The sequence below is a fragment of the Oryzias latipes genome, chromosome 20 (genome assembly GCF_053564925.1).
Source record: "Oryzias latipes strain Hd-rR chromosome 20, Olatipes_Hd-rR_3.1".
Taxonomy (NCBI): Eukaryota; Metazoa; Chordata; class Actinopteri; order Beloniformes; family Adrianichthyidae; genus Oryzias; species Oryzias latipes.
Window position 1 is genome coordinate 19667912 of NC_136256.1, and position 24548 is coordinate 19692459.

The 24548-nt window shown below is 40.1% G+C and overlaps 1 protein-coding gene across 6 annotated transcripts in view; it reads right to left on the reverse strand.

Moving 5' to 3' along the window:
• Window positions 1-24199, reverse strand: part of sema5a (sema domain, seven thrombospondin repeats (type 1 and type 1-like), transmembrane domain (TM) and short cytoplasmic domain, (semaphorin) 5A) — a 142184-nt gene extending 117985 nt beyond the window's left edge. For 2 of the 6 annotated variants that reach the window (XR_013652458.1, XR_002292683.2), the window contains exon 1: window positions 23706-24198. The gene's annotated coding sequence lies outside the window, so the exon portion shown is untranslated. Of the gene's footprint in view, window positions 1-9798; window positions 9942-15521; window positions 15574-23705 lie in introns of those variants that run through there. The other 4 variants (XM_004081015.4, XM_020712736.2, XM_078938995.1 and 1 more) reach the window with 4 other exon arrangements.
• Between the last annotated feature and the right edge of the window lie 349 nt (window positions 24200-24548).

The following is a 24548-nucleotide window of genomic DNA, read 5'->3' on the forward strand; positions in this document are numbered from 1 at the left end:
TCCTTTATTTTAGTCATGGTAAATCAGGAGCAAACAAAAAAAATCTGTTAGAAAAGGCTTGTTGTTGCGTACAAACTATAATAGGCAGGCCACAAGCTCCCTGCTTTGATGCATTCACTTGCAGACAGATAGGTCCATGTACATAGTCGCTTTCCTCATTCAAGGAATTAATAAATAAATAAAAACCACTGGGAACACTTTTACAATACATCAAAAGATGATTGAAGATGGGACTCTAAGTATTTTTGGTGGTTTTGAACAGGTTTTTGGCTTTAAACAGCTTTTAGTCCGAAACGAAAACGCAGCATTCAACAAAAAAAGAGGTTTCATATCAGATATTTAAGTCTACACATAGCACAAACTGTACTTTTTGGTGGCAATTACCTTCATTCAACATGCTGAACCTGTCTAGATCATATGAACAGCCTGCTGGCAGTCTCAAGCGATGTCTCAGACTGTACACTTAGGGACAAAAAAGTAAGGAAAAAAAAAAGATGAAAGACATACTTTGCCTGACCGTGGCACTGATCTGCTGAAAAGACACATTTGACACATCGTCCACACCCGAAGACTAGCAGCTCAAAGTGTCGAAGCTTTTCACAGGACAGAGCTGTCACAGGCGAATTTTAGCTCCAGAGTCTGCTGCTTTTCTGAGGAACAATCCCAAAGACTGTCACCGCCGACCCCACATCTATCTCAAAGTCGACACAGTTGTCACCCTGCCACATCTGCCAGCCCTGCTCTCCAACACGTGGAATCCCTTTTCTTGCCATCAAAGCAATTGATGTGAATTTTCTCTGCACTTGACCCACAAATATGATATCAAAACTTTATTGTTTTGTTAGGCAGATCAATGCATAAAAGTCAAAAGTTGATCCAAAAGACTTGAGACTTAAACAAACGAGCTACTATTAGCCCAGAGAGCTCAAACATGACACCCAAGAGTGCACATTTACCCCGGGGCTGCAGGGATAGGGTGCATAAACCCTTTACTGAGGAGTGCTGACGTTTTTAAAGCTTTAATTACATGCTTGGCTAACAGGTAGCCAGCAGTCTGATTTGCCATAAAATTATACTATCACTGTCTACAGCTGTGAAAACATGAAAAGTCTGAAACAGACTTTGCGTTTACACAAACACACCTGCCTTCAGAGTTAAAGAAACACTGACAGCACTCACTGATCTGCCCGCATCAACTGTAACTCCAAACCACTGATCCACACTTTCAAAAAGGTCACAGCAAAGCTACCTTGATGCTTGCCTGACTACAAATGAAAAGAAAATTACAATCATTCAAGGGTAAATTTCTCTCATTCAGCTGAGAATATGAAATCACGGAGTGCTAACTTTTTTTTTTTTTTAAACACGGCAGACTGCAGTTTCAAATCATCCAATTATAAACGTTGCAATCAATCATACGCTTCTCCAGTGAGACAGTATGACTGAGGGGAGTAATAGATAAAATCTTTTCCAGATCTAGCAAGAGACGCTGGTAGTTGTAGTTTGCGTAAATATTCGCCTGCTGCTGGAGATCTGCACTGCTAATCGAGTCTGATAAGTACTCCACATGTACTGTTTCACTAAAAGCATTATAAACTCTCAAAAGTAGATGCTATTTATTTAAAGTGTGCCTAACTTTTTCTTTGGGATTAAAAGAGGTAGTTAGAACATGTTTTTCAAATTAACAGACGCGAATTTATTGCAGCTGACTGTCAAATTGACAAATGAGTTTTAATGTAATGGTGCTTCAGAGAGTTTGCAGCTATTTTCAGTGTTCTGTTAATAGTTAGATAATTACTTAATGCCTTGATGCCGTACGGCACAGCAACTCATTTATCAGAAAGTAACTTCTTGAAACCACACTAGAAATGCCATAACAAGTTTTCTTTCAATAATTTCTGTCCAGCCTTTACAGCAACATAAATAACGAAACAAGTTTTTTTTTTTTTTTTAATCACGGTCCTTCTGTGACAAACCAAAAAGGCAAGCTATGGGGAATAAAAACAACCTACATGGTTTCTGCGATAAAAACATCCAACGTAACAAGTCTAGTGCCCTGCCTGACTTACACGGCAGGGTAATTATACGCCTGAAAAACAACAACAACCACCTCTTCTGCAAAAAAAAATAATAAAATCACACGTACATATACGGACATGCACATAAGGGACCCACAGATGGGAAGGAGCCATAAGGAAGCTGCCTGGAGATGAGTCGTCTTTCTGTATCTGAAGAAATGTGGCAGGAATGATAGTAAATTAGCTCTTGGCTCCAATGGAACCAATTAATTACCCGGGTGTGTGCATCAGTGTGCATCTGTGTGTGTCTGTTGACTGTCTGGCCTTTGTAATTGTCCTGTTAACACTGGAGATAGAGACCAGAACACAAATGAACAGAACTGATGAAAAGGAGCGATGGATTGAGTTAAAGCCGGACGCACAGAAAGGACCATGATCCTTTGTGTGTGCGTATGCGCTCGCTTGCCCCGGCCGCCACCTCGCTGAACTTGTCTCCTGAGTGTAAACTGGAACAACAGAGAAGTGGAGCCGAAGACGGAGCCTGAGGGCATCCAGGGCGATCATCTCTCTGCCAGACGGAGCAGCAGACCTTTCCCCTCTTTTACTTTTTTTTTTTCTCTCCCCCTTTCTGTGCATGCCACTGAGGAGTTTGAAGGATTGTGTTTCACCAACAGCTGAACGGACTAGCCCCTCTTTGACAGTTGGCCTTCTCAAAAAATAAAGACATCAGAGAATTCTAGTCACATTCAACCTGCACACCTTAGCCCCAGGCCACATGTTGGAAGTCTCTGGATCAACAAAGACTATGTGAAAGTTAAACCGCAGCATAACTAGAATATGAGCGCTGTTGTTCCAGCAGCCTTTGTTCATGTGTGCGGGAGCAGAGCCAGCTGGTTTCCACAATAAGGCTTTCCTTCATTGTGCCATCGTGCAGAGGTGAAAATCCCCAAACATCTTGATTCTGTGAACTCCTGTTCATCACATGGCGCTGTGCTGAAGGCTGGATAGTTACTTCCAGTTAAAGGGCTCTCCAAAACTTCACTCGAACTAAGTAATAAGGACGACCATCAAGCAGGTTGTGTGATTTTTAACATCTTTGTGATAATCTAATTAGGTTAAAATGTAAGGAATCTTTTCCTGCAACACATTTCAATTAAAGAGTAACACTTTGACTTCCTGTGTGATGCAGCTCAGAATATAAAAGCAACTGGAGCCAGGTGTGTTCTCCAGGTAACTGGAGGCGGACAAGAGACCTTACTTACTTTTTATTCATTCAACAACAAAAGTTAAACATGTTTAACTGTTTTTACATGTCTGTGTTTATTCCGTTTGACAAATATTGAAGGTAATTTGTATGGCACATTCTATTTTAAATACAAATTGCTGTTAGAAACGATCCAACAACTGTTAGGTGTCTTTGTTTAGCCTTGAAAGAGACATCAGTCCAAAAATGTGATGTTCATCTGCCTTTCCACACTTTTAGGTCCATCTTTTTTCCATAACCCAGACTTAAACACTAGTATTCAGCAAAACCACTTCAAGACTTCAGCCTCAAACTATATACTTTTAGATGTATAAAATTAAAACAACAGAAAACCTTTACTTTTAAGATTTTAGTTACCCAATAGCAATTTCACTTTATTTTCTTCTGGCATCCATCCCCACAATATATACTTCTGCATGTGTAATAATATATAATATCATCTTTAAATCTTCAGAACCTGCTGAACCCCTGAACATGGTTGCTGGACCCAATCCAGTTACTGTTGGACAAATGTGGTGTCCACCCTGAAGAGGTCATCAGTCTGTTGCAGGGCCACACACTCACATGCACAGAGAATTTAGAGTCACCTATGAAGCATGTTTTGGACTGTGAGAGGAAGCTAGAGTGCCCACAGACCTTCATATCTGATCCTATCTATCTATTATTTTGGAACCAAACTAGCTTTATAGAAAACTTTTGCTATTAGTTTTAACAACACAAGTAGTCATTTATCAGCTGAAACTTCATAGGAATGCATTAAAGCAGTGATGAAATGAACTATTTCAAGGTTATATATTAAACTTACCAAGTCAATTTGATGTCAGAGGGATGATCTCATAAGGAGACAGCAAAAAGGTTGAATGTTTACTCCCTGACCATAACCGGACGCTTTACCTACAAGACCTAAAACTGACCAAATGTCAAATAATTACAATCCTTGCTCTGTTTTTGTTTTGTGCAAAAACACAACAATAACATAAAAACATATTCACTATGAATAAATTCCCATGATGTCTTTTGGGACACCCATTTCAATAAAGTCAGTTGCACTTCTTGAGGTCATAGGCTGCACATATTAAAACCAGCTTGTTAATAAGGTTATTTGCATTTTACCACGTTGCGGGTGGGAAATCCAAATGATTTATGTTGCATCTTTGAAATTCAGTGCATTAAAGAGGGCAACTTTTAACAGCATGCCTTCATGATACAGTATGGATTCCGCAGCGAGGCTGTAATTGCGTTCCATTTTGTGTGATCCCGTGCATTTTCCCCATGAGAGAGGCCAAGATGTTTTCAAACAGGAGCACATATGCATTTTGGACCACACTTTCAAAGGAGGAAAACTGTGGAAGCACAGAAAAATAAGGTTTCAGTCACAAAATATATCACTACTATGTGTTGGAATCCTAAATAAGATTAAAAAACAGCTTATTTTAGTGTTTCCACTGACAATTGCCAGTTAAATGATGAAAAAAATGAAGATACACTATATTTCTGTGTGAGTCAATGTCATGGATTTATCTGTATTGATGTCAAAAATCGTTTTGAACCATCCCTTGTGTGCTAAATTAATACTGTTTGCCTTGAACTGATTAAAGCACTAAAGCCAATACTCCCCATTATTACAGTTCTCTACATGTTGGAGTGGTTCCGCAGTGTTTGCTCATTAACAGTTGTAACAAAACCTTTTTTGAAAGTTCGTTTTTTTTTTCTTTCTGAAAGGTCACAACAACATATAGCTGGAGTGCAAGCTGACAAAACGCTGAGGCAGAAGTGTTTTCAAATGAGTCTCCTGTATCCCTGTATGTACAGCTCAAGCCCATGTGAGGTAGAGATGTCCACAGCTGTCAAGCGCACCTTAAACTGGTTTTCACACTAAAGATGATCCAGCGAGTGTAGTTAAAGTAAAATCTAAAAAATAAGCAGAAAGAAAAGGGCAAAAGGAAAGAAAACAGCTCGTCCTTCCAGCCGTCCATAACTATACTTTAATAATATTACCTTCTAACTATTATGTGTTTACTGAAAAGGGAATTTCTAACCGTTTTGTCATTTAAGTTCCTTCATATTCCTGTAGTTTGATGTTTTTCCCCCTTTTCTGTTTACATCACTTACTCTTTTGTTCGGTTTGCTACATGTTCTGCCTACATTCACACCCTTTCTGTGCCGCACCAGGATTAAGCTGCTCCTGGACCAACAGCGTACCTGTTTGGTCTGCAACTAGAGCTCAGCAGAATGAATTCTTGTGAGAAAAGATAAACTTTATTTATCTTGCTGTAGGGAAATTCAACTGTCACAATAACTTTGGGGATCTAGCATCAAGATGCAAAGAAAAGAAAATATGCAAAGATAATTCACGGTGAAGGAAAAAAATAAAAATAAAATTCTACAACTAAAAAATCTCTCATTCTATACACTTCACATGCGTGGACAGAGAAAATAAACAACAAAAGAACCAGAAAAGCAGCACTGTAGAGCATATGTCTTCAGCAACAAATGGTTATTTGCATCTGTTATTAGACTGTAAAGTTGTAGAGTGTAACAGAATGAAGGACGTGCGGTACCCCTCCCTTTTGATCTTTTGATCAGTCTGCAACTGAAGGAGCTCCTCAGCACCTCCACTGTCTAATGTAGTGATGACAGCTGTTGCCCATGATGGAGCTCAGGATTGCCAACATCCTCCTCAGAGTCCATGACAGAACCGACTACCTTGTGTTTCTTTTTTTTTCTGTCCTGGTCTGTGCTGCCAGCTCCCCAGCAGACCAGAGCGTGGTGGATTGCAGAGGCTTTTACATAGACAAAGAAAGTTCTTAGGAGAGGTCTGCATACACCAAAGGACCTCAGTTTCCCAACATGGTGAAAGCAACTTTGGCCCTTCTTGTACAGGGCATTGTAGGAACCAAACTAAAATTTAACTCACACTTTGAACCACCAGTCTATGGTAGCAACAGCAACTGTAGAAAAGTACGACTACCACACGATAGGAAATGTATGGTGAAGATTGAGTTAAAGAAGCTGCAACTCTGCTCTGACGATGACAGGAGACGAAATATTTTCTCTAGTTTTGGAAAAAATAAAATAAAAATCAAGCTAATTTTCTCTGGTTGCCATGTTGATCCGATGGCTTATTATATTTCACTTTCACTAATTAGCTGTCTAACTATTTTTTCCCACATCTTTTCCTTTTCTGATTAGTGGCACTCTCTTTTTTGAAAGTGCTCAAGTTCAGACAGGAGGCATGCCTCCTGAAATCCTGAACATGCCACGATAAATAGACAGATGAGACTGAAGTGGAGAAGCTAATTCATTTTTTAGACTACATAGAGAAAAAAAATGGCACTTTTTTTGTTGGTTTTGTAAACTTTGGCATAAATATTAACCAAATTCAGTTATATGTATCAGATGTATTCAATCTCCTTTAACATACCTCACAAAGAGCATGTGATGTGTTGGCTGCATCCATTGTGGAACAGAAATAGCTGACAACAGAGGGAAAAAAAACCCGAACAAACCTGGGTTTTGTTTTTTTTTGTTCTTGAGAACGGTTAGATGCAGCAGAAAGATATAATTAGGTTGAAGAAAGCATCAAACTTTGGAGCTTTCACACCTCTGTTAACAGTTAGACGATAAGTCCAATTACTGCTACAGCTGATATATCAGAAACAAAGTAGTCTCTGAGGAGAAATTTGTGAGAACTCCTCAGAAGATTCACACTCAAACTGCTCACAGCCTTGGATTTTGTCGGTTGGCATCAATATATGAAAAGTACATCAGGCTATGAGAGTTGAAGCTGTAGCTTGGAGAGGGTCACGTGTTGGAAGATGTTTCCATTTTTCTTATCTAAAAAGGTCTTCAGCAGCAGTCATCCTATAGAGTGGGTGTTTGTGTTCTTCAAAAGCTCAAGGTGACCTGTTTGACCCTAAAATGCATCTAAAAGGACATCGGAGCAAGACAGTTTTCCAGAATATCAGTAAATTCATGTAGAAGGTTTTTGACTTTGTGTGTGGAGAAACTGAGATGTCTGATGTCTAGATAGCACGGTTTAAACAGATGTTTAAATCAAGTTTGACTCTGGTTGATTTAATTCAAATTTTATTTTAATCATGTTCTGTTTTTTAAGGTAGAAACATTCAGTTTCCACCATGAAAAGCTCTGAAGAGGAGAGGCAGATGCAGCTCGACAGGTAACCACTAGGGGCTCATCATACATGGCAGTTTTTTTGCTTGAAAATTGGTTCAAATTTATAGCAATCATAATTCTACTTTTTGCATTCCAAGCTAGATGCGCACTTAAATCATACTCGTTTCTAATAGTTTAACCCTATGAAAAAGAGCACAAAAGGAATCCTGTTTTACTGTCTGACAGGAGAAGAAAATTGGATTCTCAGCTCAAAAACAGCCTTAACAAGCATGTTGTGACAACTGGGAGTTTTTTTTCTTTCTATTTTGCATAAATGTAATTTAAAAAAAAAGCCAATGTTCTGTGATATATTAAAGTGGGGTAAGACAACAGCCAGAAGAAAAAAAAAACATCAGCACAGTTTAATGGATCATGTGGTTTTACAGCCTCTTTACTGTCCTTGAACATTCTTTATCCTCATGTCACTTTCTTTTGCCTTTGCTTTAACTCAATTCAACAATTTATATAATTATTTAGGAAGTGAAATGCCTGCTCCCATCATCTACCTACCTTCTAGGATAGCAATCAGCTACTGTATTTTATAATTGAATTTATGTTTTCTACAATTATTGAAGCCTGTTAAGACAAATGTGTTATAATATTAGGCTATTTAAAAAAAAAACTGAACTGAATTGATGGAAGTCCACAGCTTCACCACTTGAAACCAGAATACACAAATTCTGTCAATCATTTTTAATGTTGGACGTTTTAGGCCAGCGAGGACCACCTACTTTTTTTGAGGTATCTTAGTGGCCAGTTTATAACTTGACTAACTTGCACTACAGGGAAAAATATCAAGACCAGGTTTAAAAAAAAAAAGGCAGCAGAGCAAGAATAGTTATTCTAGCAAACATGACTAAGAAATAGCCGTTTAATTCTCTATAGAAGTCTATGGTATTTTGGCTTCTTGGAGCCAGTGGGGAGGCGGGGTCACTCAATTCATGGTCAAACCACAGAGTTAAACTGTTTAGACCAGCTTGTTTTGTAAAATTGGAATTCTCTCATTCATTCATTCATTCATTCATGAAGATACTCATCCAGTGGACGTTGCCTTGACTTTAAGCTTTAGTCAATTTTTTGTTTCATCCCACCTGTTTTTTTTTAATTATGTCTTGCTTTAAATGGCATTTTTATCTAATGTAAACTGTCCTTGGTTGTTTTCAAAGGTACTTTTTAAATGAAATGTTTTATTAGTCTTCTCCTTCATATTACTTTAACACTTTTTTTTGTATTTTAAACTCAGTTTTGAGTGTATCATAGAGATCCATAATATAAATGTCATTCTAAGTCAAAGTGTCATCGACCAGTTGAACCTTTGCCATTTATTATTAAAAGAAACGTTAAGCTTTATTTCTGTGTGCAGTTTGAAAATACACAATTTAGTTCTAAAAGCATGACTATCAAAACCTTATAAAAGTCTGAGAAGAACGTGAAAAACAATAACAAATCTTCTAGTCAACACCAGTGAGGTCACTGACTCCCATAATTCCAGAAGGCAAGAAGATGGATGCTAATCACTTACTTTACCTGTCAGCACATGCATTGTTGCAGATCTATGTCAGAGCATAAATCTTCCATTCATCATGACAGCTTAAAGATGATTCTTTATTACCTAAAAGTATCTCCAATTATCTCCCATTTCCAAGGTGTTTTTCACTCTGCAGAGTGGCGCCCAGAAAAACATCTTTGTTCTAGTTTCAACACGAACAGTAAGAAAATGTGTCCTTGTTAGACAAAAACTGCATTTATAAATGCAGCTATTGCCTTGAAAATAAACGACTATATTATCTGAAAGATTATTTACTGCTAAGGTTTTACCTTACTATAGTAATAATAATAATAAGTGGAAGAATAGGCAATTTAAGACAAAACCCTTTTTTAAAAATATTGACAAAGGTTAAGTATTTTGTAGTATAATCAAAGCACACAGATAGTTACAAACGATGCTCTTTTCAGCCTCGCCTTTAAAAACAGAATGAGCGTTATCAAGCGCCTCGTGACAAACATTTTTACCCATTTTCTGAATGTCACACTCTGGCAGATAATTGCAACTCTGTGTGGTCCACTGTCACTTTGCCCCCAAAACTCTGACAATGCATAATGAGTTCCCTCTAATTGACCCAAATGAGCCGAGCAAGCCGACAGAATTCACTTTGATAAAATGTCATCCCTTCCATCTCCACAAACCTCACCAGCGATAAGGACCGAACGCTACAAACGGCAGAGGTGCATATCCCATCTAAGCCAGTGAGTTATCACAAATGCTATCTGCCAGGACAAATCGCACATCAAACACACTTGAAAGGCGTTGAACTGCCGTACATTGGAAATGTAACATACCTTTACCACCTTTTATCTGGGTGAAACTACAAAGAGGGAATTATCCCTTATCCGTCTGTCCTGCCAGAAGGTGGGTAGAAGGTCTGTAATTGTTAGAGGAATGCCTGTGTCAGCAAGTATAAGACAGGAGAACAGGTGTGTTCGGGTTTGTGGAGCTAAGGCGTCCTCTTTAATAGGTTTTGCGAGGGGGGGAAACTCCAAGGTTTCCAGGACAAAATTGAGACGGTGTAGTCTTCATTTGGGCCAGTATTAACTCTGAGCTTTCATAGCTGCAGGCCTTTCTGCTAACTTGCTTAGGCAGGTACGGGCCACGCATTTGGGGCTCTCTTCTCGCAGAAATGAAGGCTTGCAAAGGACAAACTGACACAAACACTTTCATTAGTAAACAAAGGCACAGGAGCACACAAGCAATCTTTGTCTTCCCTGACACCTTTTCTCTTTTTTTCTTTTCCAGCTCCTCCCAAAGTGCCACCATAGAACAAAAACAACACAGCCTCATCAGCAGCAGCAGCACTTCCATCAACGCCCCCACCAAATAAAGGGAGATACAACAGCCACGGCATGTGAGTGGTCTAAATTGGGCTTGCAGCTAAAAATACAGTAGAGTGCAACACTGCCCCTCTGAATTGCACTTTCATGATGCCTTTGATGGCTCGACATCAAAGCTAAATCTCTTCGCTTTTAATTCCCGTATATTAATTCACTTTCTATGTTTAGGCTCTACCTCACATTTGCTGTGTAGATAATAGGAAAAAAAAAATTTGGGCTCACAATGCATATTACTGGTGTGTGTACGCATTTGGTACATGAGCCCAACGAGACATTTGAGCAGCTGACATTTTAGTACACTGACCTAAATCTCTTGTAGATTATGCCATGTATTATCAGTAAATAAATAAAAGCCCTTCCTGTGTAATTATGACAACAATTACAGGTTGTGGTCTTGGTTAATACCCACTTACTGCTCTGGATTCCCAGGAGTCAGTCAAGAAAGGGCCCGGTGTATTTAGTGTGTGGTCTTCACCGTTGTTGACACCGTTACCCTTCAGGGTCCATCTGGGCTTAATTGCTGCCTCAATAACAGATGTTTCTGTCTGTTTATGTGTGTGTGTGATTTTTGTGTAACCTTAAAGCCTGTTTGAAAAGTGCGGGCATGTGTGCACAGCTGTCAATCAGACTCAAATGCGTCCATTCCTGCTGAAATAGACCTTTGCTAAAGGGCACCTCACTCACTTCCATTAATTTATGTGTTTGCAAAATCTTAATAAATGTGACTTTATATGCAAGCTTGAATTTACAAATGCTAAATGTATTTTTGATGCATCTCTCCAAATGCTCATTTTATTAGGATAAAGATACTTGAGAGTTTCTGCCCCCATGACACCATTTCATCCCGTAAATATTGTTTTATTTTAAAGTAAAAATAGTTAGAATTTTGATTGAATCAATTATTGTAGATCATTAACATACAATGAAACCACTTTAACCCCCCCCCCAGAAAAAAAGATCTTAAAATGTAATTATTTATTTAAAAATCAAACTTAGAGTTGAAAATGTATCAATTTTGATGCAGAAATTTTAAAGTATTAGACTTGTGCATTTTCTTTCATACATATTGTGAAAAACTCATTGTCATCCACACCTCTTCAGGACATAAATATTGATTTTGTGCAATCAGCTTTCATAGAAGATCTTGTTCAAAATAACCTGTTGACTCTCTTTAATCAACAAACAACAATATTGGTTTTATTTTTGCCCCATTTCTGGCACTAAATCAAATCTTTCTGTGTTTTTCTCCTTTTTTTCATTTTGACGCTTGTATTAGACTTAAAATTCAGAAATGAGTGTTTTAACAAACTAAAGTTGATGGGTCGAAACAGGAATTACCTTGGCTCTATATTGTTTGCAACGAAATAAAAGTCAAAACAAATATAAGGTGCTCTGCTTTCAGGTTTGAAGTAGTAAAATAATTTGTTGTTTGTGAGGCACTGTGGATGCAAATGAGGGCTTTGGAAAAGGTTTTTAGTGTGGCAAGCTGAAAGACGACTTTGGACAGTTATATGCTGAACAGCGCATTAAAACAGGACTTTGTACCAGTTGCCCAGCCTACTTGATAGAGAGAGAGAGAGAGAGAGAGAGAGACATTTCACAAAAGCAATTTGCAAGAGCTCACATGAATATTGCAAATGGTGCCGGCATCCCATTTCCACAATTGATTTCCACCTGCAATGGTTCTAACTCAGTGGAAAAACACAAAACTAGTATTAGAGCTGCTCTTGCACTTAAATCCCGTTGGAGCAAATCATATTTTGTCTGTGTATTACAATAATCCTAAAATCAGAGGGAAAGTTATCCTCTTTAGGTGACACAAAAGTACATTTATGTTCTCTTAATGAATTTATATAACTCAGTCCTCTTTGCTTTACAGTTTTAAAGAACTACTCTGATCAGTTTTGAACTATTTTAAAGCGTTCCGGGTGGTCTTTTAATTATGATTATGCTGTTTTTAGCCCAAACAAAAAAAAAACAACTGTTGTTTTGGAAGGACATAGTTTCTGCAGAGTGGTAGTAGTTCATCAGAAATTTGGCTCTGAGTTTTGAGTGAATTTTGGTGCGGAGAAAGCCCACCCTTACTTCCCGTCATCCATCTGTTTACACACTCTCCTGCTAGCTTACAGTCCCTCACAACCCCGACCTACTGACAAAAATAGCGAGCAATATTGAAGCTATCCAGCCTTACAGTTTTGATCCAGATGCCAGCTTAGACAATGAAAACAAAGACGTAGATGGGTCTAGTCTTCTACAAGTGGATGCATTAGAAAAGAGCAGGCAGCTCTGATTGTAGCTTCTACTTCACAGCTACGGCCTTTTTCCAACGGTATTCTTTGAAGAAATACTCAGAAATGCTATTTTTAGCTCAATTTACTTTATACATGTCCTCTATCATGAGAAAAATGCAACTAGAACATGTTAAAAACACCAAAATCAAAATATGGGTCTTTATGACACAAAACGGCCATCTTAGATTATCATTAATGGTTTTTCTCATAAAACCACGTTGAAGAGTGTTAGCAGATGCACTTCGAGTGAGAACAGCCCACCACCGTATCCAAATCGTCGCATGGTCACAGTGACTTGTTGCAGTCGATGGAAAACGTCAGAGTGAATTTACGAGTGCAGACGTGGGACTGAAAATGACTTAAAACTCGTTTAACTGAGGATTCTTGGTAGGGTTTTGTGGTCTCCTGCATCTATCGACGTTGTTTCACAGTCTGCTATCAAGTGTAGATGCTCACATGTGCAAATGTCCATGAAAATGAATGGATTTGTGTGAATGCGCGCCTGCCTGTGATTTATTGAGGGCAGTGTGCTGCTCAGCTGTGTCCCAGACTGAAACTCAATAAATTAATGGCCTTCAGTCTCACCGTGAGATGCTCTTCAAAGAAGAGGAGCAAAAGAGTCAAGTTTGGGGTCACTGCAGGTAGATTACTGAAGAGGCAGATAATAATGAGAGGAAGAGAGGGACAAAGGCGATGGAGATGGAGGACAGGGTGATGGGTGGAGGTGGAATTGAGGGAGGAAGAGGTTGTAGTGAAGAGGAGAGGTTAGTCTGGAACAAAAATAGCGATGAGTGAGCAGAAAACTGGAGAGGATTACCAGAACACGGAGTTTACACGGAGACAAAGAAGAGTTTAGGACCACCCGAGAAAAAGAGAAAGAAAAATCGAGCGGTTTGGCTATGAATAACGCCTGGGATACCCATAAATAACACACCACATGCTGTAAAGCTGCAGTTCCTCCTGTCTCTGCAGCTCACTGTGCATATGTCATGTGTCAGGAGAGTGGTCCCACTGAGGTAATTGAATGAAGACATGAAATCTATAAGAGAACCAACTGCAGCAGAGGAGGTGAGGCGCAGCTGGAAAAGCAACCGTCCCTTTTCCTTTAAAGAAAAATGAAAGGAAACACCAGCAGGAACAGCGGTGCTGTGAATTTTTTTCTTTAAAAGAAGCTCAGTGTGGTCTTTCAGATTTGCAGCTGCAGGTGCAACAAACCCAGAGCAGCTCTCCTTAACACCAAAATCTTTTAAAATGCCCGCCCTCGCCTTTTATTTTTCTGAATTTTTCTGCTTTTTGGACATTAAGCGTAATCACGCGACCACTGTGAGAAATGACCACTGCATGGAGGAAAAGTGATTCATTCTCTCTCTCTCATACAAATAAAAAAGATGCTCAGCTTGAAATGAACCAACTGGAACAAAATACCTGCAATACTTTTCCTTTAACAGAATGCAAAAAAAAAAAAATAACGTGGGGGAACAAACAGCAATTGACCAAGGAGACGCTTAAAGTGCTCTGTTTGTGACGTGCTTGAACCGAACTCATGCAGTAAACTACTTCTGTTGTAAAGAGGAAATTGCCTGTAAAAACATCCCCTTGGCTGCAACCCCCCCTTAAACCAGAGAAAACATGGAAGTGAATGCTGCTTCTTAAAGCAGAGTGTGAGTAAACCTAAATACGGTGTAAAAGAGTCGAAAAGGAAGCTGGGTGAGTGGTCTCTGCAGCCGCCCAGACTGTTAATGTCTGCACTTTTTCTAATGGACACAACCTCCTGGCTGACTTAAACAATTATGTTTTTCTTCTGGGGCTGTGAGAGTGGGTGTCTGCGTTGTGAGACTGCATCTGGAGGTGATAAAACAGCATAGAGCGCATAAATAATGACTTAATGATCCCCCCACCCTTTAGTATAATGATGACTTTAGAGTTTTCCAACCCCTGACACCGGTGGGGGCCGGGTGGGCTAATCCACATGTGGCCTCCAGGTGCACTCAACTAAAGCGAACTCAGTGTGCATCTTTTTTTCTTGCACTCCGACAAATGTTAGCCAAAAAAACTGTGCAAAAGCAACTTCAAAAGGTTGTCTTTAGTTTAAAGACTTACTCCGATGATCTTTTGATCCATTGTCAAAGCTATCTTAGTGGTTTTTGTAATTCAAATTAAGCAGTTTTTAGCCAAAAACAAGGATTCCGTGGGCAGGAGCATTAGCGTGGAGTAAGCCCACCCCTACTTCCCATCATCCATTTGTTTTCATGCTCTCCCGCTAGCTTACAGCCCCTTACAACCCCAACCTAACATTACAGGTGCAACAAAAATGGCGAGTAATATTGAAGCTTTGAGCCGGAGGCCCCCTCCGACAAGGAAAAATAAAACCTATATGAATCTAGTTGTCTACGAGTGGACGCATGGAGCAGAGCAGGGAGCTTAATGCATGCCAATTGTAGCTTCCACATCACAGCTACAAGCTTTTTCCAACTGCATTTTTCTTTCATCTACTCCTGATTCACAGTGATTTTAATGAAGAAATAAAAAGGAAATGTAACTTTTAGGTTCAATTTTTTATTATATATGTCCTTTTTCATCATAAAAATGCCATAATTATATGTTAAAAACACCAAATGGTGTCTATAAGGCGTTTTTGAATGACATATTGAAGAACAAACCTCCTTATCAAATGTATAGAAAAAATATAGTCCAAAAAAGTTCAAATGTCAAACGTTCCTTTAGGTGTTTTCATTTCACAACGACAACAGAGGATCCGAATGCCACACTGCAATTAACATCCTTAACTGTAATCATGTGCTGGCGCTAAATATGGACATGTTCCTGTCATTTCAGCTCGTTGAGCCAAAGGTAGCATAAATTATTTTGTCAACACATAATTACCTTTTGTGGCTCCTGAAAAGTTCAGCGACAACTCGGAATGTCATGGAATTCTGCCGCACCGAGGAGTGAGAATCAAAGATGAAATGAAGTGAGTGCAATCTGCCAATTATTGTAATTGGTTCAGCTGAACCTGAAAAAAAAGTCTCTGGATATCTGGGAGGCTGAGAAATCAAAACGGGTGGAAGGAAAGTGCTTTTCCGCAACCAGGCTGTGAGGAGCCGTGCATTTTGTGTAAGAAAAGTCTTAATTATGATAAATGAGGGCCAGAGGAGCAGAACTCCATGTGGGTGGGGAGCTCCGCTGATGACAATGACAGGCTACAGTGGGTTTCACTGTTAGCAGGGTGACTCGCCACTGCATCTGTATGTATTTAAGTGGCTGAAACAGCTCCATCAAGGAGAAACCACTGTTGTTTTAGGCCTGTTAACACACAACACCAGCCATAAAAGAGGGCTTGTTAGCCTCTGTGAGACATACGATGACCTGCTCACTGAAGTTTCTACAAATCAGATGCTGGAAAAGATTTTTGTTCCTAATAAAGCAAAATTCAAAATCAATGAGGGAACACAGAAAGTTTATCATCAACTGTCTGTTTCAGAGAGACGCAAAAGAGCCACTAACAATCTTCACACGCACAATTACCTGTTGACAATCGGCTGCTTGCTGATCCTTTGCAACACTTTTCAATTCACACTGTTCACTGCAAGTCATCCTTCCATGTTTTTCCAAAGTCAATATGAAGAAGTCGACCTTGCAGGAGAGGAGCCCCTCTTGGCCTTAATTGTTGCAGCGAGGGGAGAACTTTTTCACCCTAAAAGCCTTTGGGGAGCAGCATGGAGCAGAAAATAGATCAGGATGGTGTGGGGTTCTGGTTTCAAAAGGGCAGAGGTCTATTTTTAATGACAACAAGAGCACTGCAACAAGGTTTTGTGTACAGGGCAAGTCCCGGGGAGGTGTGCGCTCTGTGTGGGAGTTCTCTCCTTCACTTTCCCTTTTTCTGAAGAATTCTGCAGAGGCTTAGCTCAAAGACAACCGAGGATGCTTCCTGCAACAATATCCATGTTATCCCCCACTTATACTGATTAGCCTGTGCTGATCTCAGCTTATCCTCATTAAGGAAGAGCAGGCGTTGAGCACTCTTCGTTGCATCCCTCTTTGAAAGGGCAGCTGGAAAGTTGGAGTCAGGTCTGGTTAAGCTGAGGTCAAAAAGGCCGAGTTGACCCTTAAGGAGAAAGTGGAACAAAGGAGACTTTTTTCCAGACCTCCAGAGTTTTTTTTTTTTTTTTTGCTACTCATTCTGGTTTACCTTCTCTGGAGGATTTATTTGTTGATTTTCTGACTGTCTGGACAGCTCCTGTTTCTTATCCTCAGTCAAATATATGCAGAGTTTAAAAGCAATGAAAAAGAACTAAAATGCATACTTTGTTTATGCTTTTTTGTTTTATATATATGTATATTTATATTTATTTATTTATTTTTAGGCGAGAGCAAGAATCTCCCCACCCATCGAGGCGTGGGTTAGGAGTCAGCACAATTCTTAGTTGAAGTTCACTTCTCTGGGGATCTCGGCAGCACAAGCAGAAGAAAAAAAAATCTTGTTTCATGAACAGCATAATCAGAGCACTGTACTCACCAAATAACACTGTATGTTTAAAAAAAAAACTACTTCTGGCAATAGCTGTAGAATTCCTCCATTGTCTTTTGCAATGGTTATTCTTATCGGTGCAGAACAGCACCTGGCTGGAAGTAATGCTCCACTCAACAAAATCCTTCTAAATAAACTATAGAATTTATCTACACTTCAAATGACGTCTTTTTTCTTTATGCATGTTTGAAAAATTACATGAGATCAACATCAGCAAAAAAAAAGAAAAAGAAAAGAGGTGCAGTTTTGGCAGAAATCCACAATTTTTAAACTGCTGTTAATTTTTCCTCAGTTTATCATCATAAGAACAATGAAACATTATACAGACGAAATCAGGAGGAGTTTATTATTCACTGCTGGTGGCTCAGATCAAACCACACATCCTGTATGTGGTTTCACCTTCAGAACTGAGGCCTCATTGTGTCTTTGAGGAGCTAGACTGCACATGCACCCGGGTGCTCGAAACAGCAAAGAGCACGACTCTGGAGAGTCTGGAGAGCGGGAAGCTTTCAGAAAATAGAAAGAACACTTAAAAGAGTACTTTGTCACATGTCTTTTTCCCCCTGCATTTGGTTATTTTTATCATTATTTATCACTAAAATAGAAAAACCCTTTCATTGGTGTGTCACTAACTTGTTTCTTTAAATACACTCAAAACTGCATTAGTGTCAGTAAATGCATAAAAAGACCTGAGAGTAAAAATGGAGGCTGTATGTGGCAAAATGTTATATGTGACTTTATATGTCAAAGAATAAGCCGATTATTTCTATACTTTTGGATTATTTTGACCTCAAAGTCAGACTTGAGAAAAAAGTTACAAAATGGATGTGAAGGGTGGAAAGATTAAAGAGCGGATAAGAATAAAGCTTTTCTTTATCTCTTATTTTAGTTTTCATGTAATTTAAATAACTTTTGAGCATTTTAAAGACCCACTCTGATGTAGTTTAGCCATGTAATTGTGGTATTTTTCTGATGATTTAAGACATAAATACATAAAATGAAGCTTTGATTTTGTTTCTTTATTCAAATTGTTGTGATTTAGAAGCAGACAAACAAATGACGTTAGAAAAAGCTTCTAGGTGTGAAATAGAAGCTGCTATGGCAAGCCAACAGCTACCGGGTCCGCTCCATAATGATACATCCACCAGACAAATTGATCTGTGTACGTTCATCTGACCAAAGCTGTACAAGCTGGATAGCTCCAATATTGCTCGCCATTTTTGTTGCACCTGTAAAATTGGGTTGGGATTGCGAGGGGCTGTAAGCTAGTGGAAGAGTGTGCAAACTCTGCACCAACAACTCCTGCAACTCAGAGGCAAATTTCTGATGAACTACTGCCGCTCTGCAGAAACTATGTCCTAGAAAACAACAGGTTTTTTTTTTTTTAATTTGGCTAAAAGTGTGACTTTTAATGGTAAATATTGCAATATATAAAATTATAATCTAACTCTTTAATGTTGATCTAGGTGTGATTCATGCATTAGAACTAATGTCCCTTGTGCTATTTATTTTATAACAAACATTGATATGCGTCAGTAGCATCACAGCCCTGGATGCTGAGTACAGAAAGGCAGTGTTCAAATATAATGGAGTAGAAGGAGCAGAAGAGTGGAAAACTGAACAGCCTAGGATGTGAAAGCTGGAGGGAAAAAAAGCCTTAAAAATTCCCGACACAGGTAAGTAAATCCACTTTTCTGAACTTTGGTGATGTGTTTATTTCTGTGAGCTGACAGTGAGGGGATGCTGTTGAAATATGTACATGTCCAGAGGATTTGGAGGATAATGGACGTGAGGAAAAGTATACTTTTTCCTGTATCTTACCTCTGTTTTCTGCTTTCGTCTGTCTCTTTTAGGCTTGAAAAATTCAGTTTGGCCTTCCCCAACTGAGTCCCCCCCCCCCCCCCGCCCCCTATTTCTATAGGCCTGTGGGGCTGACGGCTAAGCCCAACAACCCAGCATCCAGACAGATGTCTCTTCATGCCTGTTTCCTCATCAATCCCACTATCAGCACTTCTATCTCTTCTGTTTTCTTTTCCCTGCCTCTTTATTTTTCCATTCAAACAGCAGGCACCACCCCTCGTGTCTTAGAAACTTTAGCTCTTATCTCGTCACCTTTAGCAGCCTTCCCTTTCTCTGTTTTATCTCTATCCTCTCATCTTCCTCTGTGCATCCATATCCATTCCCCGTTTTTCTCTGCGCAGCAGAACTACAAGTAGTGGACCGCTTTATCTTTCAGATGCTATCGCAAACTTTCATATAGGGTCGGATAAAAAGAATACGGCACGCTCTGTAATTTCATTTTCTCATTCATCCTCTCTGAGAAGCATCATCTTACAACTTTTTGAGGATATTGCTCTGATTAGCCCCTCGTAATATTTCAAAGTCGAGATAAATGTTTTCATTTGCCGAAGATTAAAGGATTTTTCTGTATTTATATCCACTCGCTGATCAAATTAGAGTTTCTCTGGCTGTTTGTGTCACCGAGACAGATGAAGCTCAGATAGCTCTAAACACATCACATCAAAAGAGCTTCTTATTCAGTAATGATATGCTACACGCAGATAAAACACACAGCTGTTGAGGAATCCAAAAAAAAAAACACTTCTACCCAAAAAATGTTTTAAAAATGACTTGCTCCCGCTGATATGAAAAGCAAAGACTAGAAGACAGAAAAATGCACACGCAACGTTGTACCAGTGTTGCAATGGGTGTCGCTAATTTCGCTGCAACTATACATACAAAAGTGCAAAAGTCTCGCAGGAGGCAGTCCAGATTTGTTCTCACCTCACAGGTAGAGTACAAGCTGCAGCCTGAAAGGAAGAAGGTCCCACAAAAGAGAAATATACGAGCTGAGCGCAGCTATCAAATGATCCCCTCATTCACACTTCACAGTCATTCATCTTTTTGAGAAATACAGCTGGGTGACGGCCCAGGAGGAGAAAAGAAAGAGCGTTTCTTGGTCTCTCTGAGGGTGTGTGTGTGTGTGTGTGCTTGATGACAACTCATGACTCATTTCACCCTTCAAATGGCCCTGTGGCACCTAGACTGTCAATAAACAAAGAGAAGCAAAGCCTATGCGCTCTGTCTTCTTCACTCTTTCATTTTGAAATCCTCTTTTCACCTGCTTCCCCTCCCCTACCCCTGACTCATTACACCCAATCACGTCCTCTTATCGCTCATCCCCTCCCTCACTCGCCGCCAACTCTGCAAGTGCAGAAAACATGTGCAGGAAACTCCCAACTCTCAGAAACTTCACAACAATGGCTGGTGTTGTCACATAAGTTTGAATCCGTCTCTGTTTAACCTTTCAAACCTCCACTGGCTTGATCCCTAGTGAAAAAGAGGCTTTGGGGATTATTTAATCGTGACCCAAATAGAGCCTTCCTCTTCGCCCCTTGCTGGCGTCATGGTTAAAAGACAGATTCCTTTGCTATTCGAGTGGGCTTTGAGGTTGTGGTGGTGAGAGGGACGGCGCTAATGTAGTGTAACAGGACTGGCGAGTGACGGATGGCTTAGCGGAGCTAATTCCCTCTGACGTGTGAACATGGAAGTGGATGTATCACTCAAACCGCAGACCTTCATTGTTGGATCCATGCAGCAGAAATAATAGAGGACTGCACGTCGCTCGCCTGCGCCTCACCCGAAAATCAAATTATTTCTAACACCTGCTCTGGTGCTTTTTTCTGCTGTTTGACATGCAGTGTGAAATTACAGCTCCTTCCTGCGCCTGTTTTACAAGGTTGCGTCCCATCAGAGAACTGCTGTGTGTGTGATTTTGCACTTTTTCCTTGATCACACTCACGAGCCGCCTCATAATTTAAACCCCACCCCCTTGATCAGGCTAAATTCTGAGGGTGCTTTCTGCTGCTTCTTCAGATCGCTTGATTCCAGCTGGGAAGCGCTGATCTAAAATTCAGTGGCATCATCCACTTGTGGACCTTCACAGCTGACCTTGACAGAAAAAGATGTGGCGAGCCATGTAAGACTGTGACAAGACAAACACAAGATAAAAGTTCACAAGGGAAAGCGGTGAGGACAATCTCTCCTGAAGCATTTCTGACAGTTTGCAGTAAATAAACAAACTGCTCTGGATGATAAACTTTCATTTTCCATATAATGGACGAGCTCTTAAATCCACTGTGGGAAGCAGTGGAGTTGCCATGGCGACATTACAGCATCTCGCTGAGTAACTGTCAACAGCAGAAATGAGAGGTGGAAACCATGTTTACCCACACCCTGGCAACTTTCTCTACTAGAACTTTATTGCACAAGAACCAAAGATTTTTAATCAAAGTGAAATCTGACCAGTCACTAAAAAAAGATGGGACAGTGGTTGAGATGTACAAATAGTTTTGGCAGTGAGAGGGCAAAGCCCAGCAGGGAGGAACTGTAAACCTCCTCAACCATTGTTTGCCTCACCAGCTTTTGTTGCATAGAACCATAAATCACCTACTAAAGAGAATCTGTAAAGTCACTGAAAGCATGCATTCCCAGCCAATAAACCCCAATCCTTTCTGCATCTGCACCCGCACTACCCTAAAAACCCATCAAGCTTTTTACCAAATCAATAAGTAACCAAATGACCTTAAAGAGCACCAAGGGGCCACAGGTTAATGACTATTTAGTTTACACGTGCACGACTGTGTCTTTCACTTTTGCTCTGAACCCCGCAGGGGATGCAGATTCACAAAGGTCAACACCAACAATGAGCTTGTCATTCAATAGGTTTCCATGGTGACACAGTCCGCCGAGGTCATTTTCATCACAGAGTTTTACTGGACGGGCGTTTGGTGTCAGCGTTCCCATCACAAAGCAAATAATGACGCTAATGAAATGCTGCTCTCCTCTAAGCACATGTGTGAGTTGACTGGCTGGAATTCTGTCTCCCAACCTGCTGATCTGTGTGCAGAACCGGGGGAGTGCGCTGACCATCTATGATGAATCTGCCCATTCTTTCCCAGTAAAAACATTTTATTTGAAGCCATATTGTATTCATTTGTCACCGTCCAAAGTTTCTTGCAACCGGCTTACTTTTCTGTTGGGCAAGAAGATCCCAAAGATGATAAATTACACAGCAAACCAACATATATTCATTTCTAAGAAGCGTCCCCTTTTTTTCCTAAAATTCCCTTTTTTCTCAAGTGGATCAAGTTCAACCCAAAACTTTTGCCAAGAGGCATCATATCACATTATCTCCTGCTTCAACACTTCTCTGGCCTCACCCTGGCTCTCTGTATTCCTTCTCCCCCAGCCTCCCCCACTAAGGGATTTTAGTATTCAACACCCAATGAAGTCTGAAGAGCCTATCTGGATGGGGGTCACTTACTTTCACCGGTAAGGACGGTGTGACAGGGTGCAGGAGAGGAGAGTGGCTTTGGTTATGAAAAATGCTACCACGATCAAAGCAAGCGCAGACCCTGTGTGTAAAAAGAGCATGCTGAGGCCTTTTTCTATTTGAAAAATATTCTGATTCTGTATTTCAGTGGTGTGCATGCCTCAGGCAGTAAAAACAATGGGGAATGGATGAATTAGTTAACAATGATGTTCATATAAACATACACTAATGAACATGAGGATGGACAGTGCTGCAGTTCCAGATTTCTACACATCGTGACAGGATTCCACATTATTGGAGAAAATTGATCATCATATATTTGGCACGTCTCAGTCACCGCCAAGTGGAGTTAAAGCTGCACCCTTAAAGTTCGGGTGGAGGAATGGCATTCCTTGCATTGCAAAATAAAAAGATGGAATAAAAGTCCTGTAATTGTAAGATGCAAAAATCATGCAAAAGTCTTCAAGGACAACTTTGAAGGTGCAGTAGGCTGAGGTTTAGCCGAACAAAAGAGCTTTTTTTTTTTAAATACAGCATGCATGCATTTAACTGCAAAATGATTTCTTATAAAAGGCAAATTCGTCATTAGTAAAAAAAAAAAAAAAGAGAATGTATTTGAAGCAAACTAAAGAAAAAGGAAAAAGAGGTTTAAGGATCACATATGAGTAAGCCATTAATCTTGAGATAAATATTAGTTAAACATAATATTTTTATGGAGTGAATAGTTGAAGCCCACAGTTTTAACTTTATTTAAATGATGGCAAGTGAGATATTGCTTTTTAAATCCCGTGTCTGCATTTAGTGATCCCTGGATGAAGCTATTAAGATATGAGGGGGGAAAAAAGACAAAAACAAACACAGCTGCGAGTTGGGTGAGAATTTTGATGTTGGTGTAGTCCTCTGTGTCAGCTCCACCAAGTGGAGAGAAACCATAGAACATGAAGCAAAACTTCTAAAACTGCTTATTTGTGTTGCTGATTTGGTTTTGTGGGGATTGGTGTGCATTTTCATAAATATGAGGGAGATTTTTCATAATTCTGTTGCGTAAAAAAAATCAGAGGATCTTAAAACGACTCCAACTGTCTGTGAATGCGCAAATTATGCAAGAAAAAGCGCGCGAGGAGAGGAGAAATATTGAACAGTTGTGAGAATAAAAATTGGAATAAATACAAAAAAGGTTTAAGAAACCGGTTGTGATTCTCACCAAGTGAGGTGCCCAACTCCCGTTCATCTAGCACGGAGCAAAGCTGCGAGTCTGGTCCTGCTGAGACTGAGGAGCGGAGATGAACCAGAGAATATGAAGATGGTGAGCTGAAGAAATATCCTCACTTTAGCTGTGGAAAAACTCTTTGTTTCGACTGCTGAGGCTCCTTGGTCCCCACTGTGTGAGCTGTTTCAGCCCCGAGGAGGAGCGCGCTCTGTGCCGGCGGTGGCTCCACGGCGCACGGGTTGTAATCGGACACCGCACTGTCGCGCTGCTGCGCCACACGCAGAATGCCTCCGCTCTGTGCCGTGGTGCAAAAAAAATCCACCCAGCCTTGACAACGTGAAACTTTCCCTCAGCTGCAGCGGTCAGCGCTTGTAAGTGGAGGAGAGAGGGGGGGGGGGGGGGGGACACAGCAGGAGGCGCACGATGTGTCTACAAAGCTGCTTTGAGTTACGGCTGCGCAGCTCAGGACCAGCGCGCAGCAAATCCCACTTTGCGCGTCCGTTCCAGCAGTGATAAGGGACGTGGCAGCGTCGCGCAGCTGTCCTACAGGTGAAGGGGCTCAGTGGAGCATGAAAGAAATTGAAAAACTGAGGGCTTTTTACGTTTTACATCAATTATAATATATTTTCCCTCTTTCCTTTTTCCCTTGTCGCCCTTCATTATTTTAAATCTTTCCTGCCCCGCAAGAGGTCTGAGGTCACGATAAGCTTTTAATAAAAAAAAAAAAAAAAAAAAAAAAAAAAAGAAAAACGTGTAAGCCTGTGTTATCTTCTGAAACATTTTTAGGCTGAGAAAGATTGCAAAAAGTTTTTAAGACCCACTCTGATGAAAATGGTG